The following is a 5138-nucleotide window of genomic DNA, read 5'->3' on the forward strand; positions in this document are numbered from 1 at the left end:
CAGCAGCACTGCGGAGCTGAAAAAAACCCCCACCTATAACTATGACGTCAGAGCTCCTCCTCCCCGTCATCATCTTCATCATCGTCATCATCCTAAAATATCCCAGGATCCTCAGCTGCTGCTTCCACTGAAACACACGCCCTCCTCAGTGACCACACTTTGGAGATTATTCACTTTTCATTTCACACGGAAGTCTTTTATTTTGTAGGATTCAGACAGTGGATTCTCGTTTACTTGTTAAACTGCAGGAGTTCTCCGCTGTCATACACACACACACACACACACACACACACACACACACACACACACACACACACACACACACACAGTCTCACAGCATCTTATGTCACAGGTAAAAACGTGTCTGAGTTTATCACTGTTTCATCTTTAACTGTGAAAATATTTTTAAAAATCTGATTTAAAGAGTTTCCTCGACTCACCCGTTAAAGTACAGTGAAGAAGAAACTGGTTTATAACAGTTTAGTCATTTTCTTAGTTTTATCTGTGATTTTACAGCGAACAGCTGATTAGTGTGAGTCTGGGGACGTGGTCGTCTGTATCAGGGGTGGGGGCCTTTCACACGTCTGTAGGACGAGTCACTAATAGCAGCTATTTATTGCTAATAATTCATAATAATCAATAACTATTAATAATGTATAATGTTTTTATTGATATAAATCAGGGGTCAATCCATTTGTTGCCCCCTCCATTTAAAGTTTCTAACTAGAGCTGTCTGTCTGTGAGTTTACAGAGACACTATGTTAAAGCCTTGGTGTCATATTATATCAGAATCAGTTTGTTTATAATATAAATGTATATTTTATCCTGAAGGTCACAGTCTCTCTGGAGTTTTACTTTGACACAGGTGCAGATTATTTCTCTGAGGTGTTTCTATCATCATCATCATAAAGATGATCATACGTCACTATACTGCCCCCCAGAGGCGAAACACCGACACTACAAATTTAGTTCAAACTGACTTACGGCCAAGTGGCAAACTGCCGTGACGTCACCCATTGGTTCGTGAACTGCTGTTTTGAAGCCTCAAGTTTGGGTTACTGGACGTTGCCATCTTGGTTTTTTTATTTAATTTATACTTGTTACTAAATAAGATTTATCCACCTCTTTATGATGCAGACTTGTGACAGTGAAGTTCACCTGCACCTTCATTCACAGCTGTATTCTAGTTTTAATTTGTCAGTTACACTTGATTGTAAATTGTTGAAATTAATGCAGTTTTAATGTGAAATAAAGTTTTTATGAAGCTTTGCTTTGTTGATGGTTTTTATGGAGCGTGTCTGGTATGAAATTTAACAGTAGCAGCAGCACAGTATAGAAATCACAACACACTGAAGGTTTTCCTGAATCTGTAATTAATCAAAGACTTTCTATGTTGCTTTAATCAACAACAAACATGATAGAAATGTTTAAATGTGTCCGTCCTTCAACAGTGACAATACAGGATCTAGAGACAGATACTAGAGTTTGTGCTTTTCTAATTTGTCTTATGAACTTACTAATTTTAATAACAATGAAAACACTGATTCACCAAAGTGACTGTTAGATTCATCATGAGGCAGATGGTAAATATGAAGAAACATACTCAGTACAATTTAATCACAGGATTATTTATTAAAAACCTTTTCAATGACAGCGATGAAGTTGTGAATAAAACTAATGAACATGAGCTGTACTACACTGACACCTGCCTTCAACAAAGCTGAAAACTGTCAAAATTTTCAGCTTCAACCACTAAAAGATGTGTGAGAAATGTAAAACACGATTCCAATCTTCTTGAGGTCACAGCGAATCAAACATCTAATGAAAGAAGTTTCCTGGTTGCTCGCAAGTTGCAGTTCTGGTGGTGTCAGTTCCATGCTGTTTCCCATCTTGAACAACCGTGTTGAATTGTTAAACTGGTCGGATACTTTCACCTGTGAAGTGGTGACTGTTCCTAGAGCTCTTCACATGTTGTTACTGTCATGCCATCAACAACAGTAGAAATGAAGTAAAAGGCCAAGAAACGAATCTGTGGAACAACTGAGACAGAGAATAATAAACAACAAACTAGAAAACTCCTGGAGAAACTTTTAAAATCGATTCCTGCTCTTAGTGCATCAACTCACTCCCGTTTCAATCTGCCACAAAAGGACGTTACTTTGCAGTTTCATTCATGTCGTTAGAGACTCATTCCTGACACTGACCTCCGAGTCACTGCAGTGACCCTCAGGAAAGCCTTTTAGAAGCTTGTGTTACTTAAACAACCAATAACCTCACCACTAATGGGTTTAAACACAAATGTGTCCCCACAACCGACAGCAAAAAAGGGACAATGTACATACACACCCACACGCCACACACACACACACACACACACACACACACACACACACACACTACACACACACACACATACATGCACTAACAGAAGTTATCTGAAATAAGCTATACCGACTATGTATAGAGGATCACCTTCTAGGATTTCAAAACTTTATTGAACCTATGACATTCTGATCTTTTTGAGACTCTTTTATTTTGGAAATGTCAGGTCTTCTGGTTGTTTGCAGGTAAAATTGCATAAAAGTTTTTACAAACAGAGCAGGAGAATAAAAGGTAAATCCAAATCGTGGAGATGGTGTGTTTTGTGTGTTTCTGATCTAATGGCATTTACGTCGCCTGGTTACTCAAAATCGCTAAAGAAATTCACGATCACGTAGCCAATATATTGTTTCTCAGCCGGGAATGTCCATACAATCCACTGCACCACCAGCACATGATTGTTAGCTGCAAGAAGTAAAAGAGAAGAAACACAATTATTAAATGAATCCTTCACATACAGTAAAACAGCATTGTGTCCAGTGAACTAATTTTTACAACATTTTTACCAGGGAAACAGTCGAGTGTCCAGTCTTTACAACTGCACCATCCTGAATGCAATTTAAGAATATCATTAAAAGAAAAAAGAACTTTCCAGTAAAATAATGATTCAGTTACCGTCTTTGTCATCTTTGAATATATAAACTTCTTCAGCCGTAGCCACTGTCCACGACCTCCTCAGCAGCAAACAGCAGACAGACACGGTCCGAGAGCAGCTGCTGAACATAGTGGAGCATTTAGCAGCTAAAGAGACAGATTTCCCTCAGGAGCTGGTGGAGACCAAACACAGAGCTAAAAGAGAGGGAACACTGACTGAGATCATCATGAGACATCAGCTGACACAAACACCACTCCAACTGCAACAAATCAAATAATTATAAATAATGTCAATTAAAAGTTATAAATGAAGATAGAAAACGTTGTCCTGTCTTCTCTTCATCTCTTCCCTCCACTCCTCCACAGTCTTTCCACCAACAGTCACAGTGTGACACACCTGCAATGTGAGTGAAGTCAGTGTCAATCCTTCTGGGTTGGACACACTTGCTGTAGATGTATGATGTCGGCAGACGGAGGGTTTTTCCTCCAGGCAGCGGCCCCCGCTCTGCCACAGCAGCTTCGGGCCGCCTTCCTCTTTCTGTAGGCTCTGGTCCTGGATGAACTGAGGAGGGGAGTGGTGCTGGAGCGAGGGGAGGACCAACAGCACTGGATGAGGGGCCATGCTGTTCATCGTCTGGAGGAGGAGGAGGAGGCAGACCCCTGCTGGAGGGCCCAGGCTGCTCCTCCAGGACATTGAAGTCAAAGGGCTGTCCTTGTCCCACCTGGACCAAGGACAGATCCTTTGCTGAAGGGAGAGTCTGGCCAGCACCTGGACACACAGGTAAACAGACTGTTTTATGATTTTCAGCTTTCATTAATAGATGAATCACAGAACAGACTCTTACAAACTCTTACCACTGAGTCCTCAATTCAATTCAAAGAGCTGGATGTTGGTCTGAGCCATCAACCTGGGGCCAGCCAGCACTGCCTCTCTGATGCCACATAATCCTTGAGAATGAATGACCACCGAGTCCTCACGGTCCCTCTCGACCACGTGGCCACCGGGTGAAGACACAGAGCTGGTTGCGAACGGCCTCCACCAGGCGGCTAACACTGGCCCAGTTTGCAGGGCCCGAGTTCAGTCCAAGAAGACAGCTGAAAGATAATCAGAGAGCAGTGTGTGTTAATATAGATCTGATATTCATTAGAGGAAACAGTGATATCTGAAGTGAATCTCACCTCTGGAGACTCTCCGTCCCAGGACAGGAGGTGTTCTTCCCCGTCTCTGCCTTGAACTGTCACCTGGGCTGTTAGCATTATAATTGTAACCAGTTATTGTAAAAAAGAAGCTAATGCTAGCAATCTAGCCCTACCCCTACTGTTGTTTGTCCATGTTTTTTTCACAATTAAAAAGAGGGAAAAAATAGTGCTAATGCTAGCAAGCTAGCCCCTACTGTTGTTTGTCCATGTTTTTTTCACCACTAAAAAGAGAAAAAAAAATTAATGCTAATGCTAGCTGCTAATGCTAGCAAGCTAGCCCCGCCCCCTCTGTTGTTTCTCCATGTTTTTTTCACCATTAAAAAGAGAAGAAAATTGATGCTAATGCTAGCTGCTAATGCTAGCAAGCTAGCCCCGCTCCCTCTGTTGTTTGTCCATGTTTATTTACCATTAAAAAGAGAAAAGAAAATTAATGCTAATGCTAGCTGCTAATGCTAACAAGCTAGACCCACCCCCTCTGTTGTTTGTCCATGTTTCTTTCACCATTAAAAAGAGAAAAGAAAATTAATGCTAATGCTAGCTGCTAATGCTAGCAAGCTAGCCCCACCCCTTCTTCTGTTCTGTCCATATTTTTTCACCAATAAAGATTTAAAAAAAAAACATGCTAATGCTAATGCTAGCTGCTAATGCTAGCTGCTAATGCTAGCTGCTAATGCTAGCAAGCTAGACCCACCCCCTCTGTTGTTCCATGTTTTTGTCACCATTAAAAAGAGAAAAGAAAATTAATGCTAATGCTAGCTGCTAATGCTAGCAAGCTAGCCCCACCCCCTCTTCTGTTCTGTCCATATTTTTTCACCAATAAAGATTTAAAAAAAAAAACATGCTAATGCTAATGCTAGCTGCTAATGCTAGCGGCTAAACCCGGGTGATCACAGTTAATACAGACCTGAGCGGGCGCCAGGTACCAGTTAGCATAAGCATCGCCTAAGTTATCAGCCTAACGCTAG

This window comes from Seriola dumerili, unplaced genomic scaffold (genome assembly GCF_002260705.1).
Source record: "Seriola dumerili isolate Sdu_G_001 unplaced genomic scaffold, Sdu_1.0 BDQW01000349.1, whole genome shotgun sequence".
Taxonomy (NCBI): Eukaryota; Metazoa; Chordata; class Actinopteri; order Carangiformes; family Carangidae; genus Seriola; species Seriola dumerili.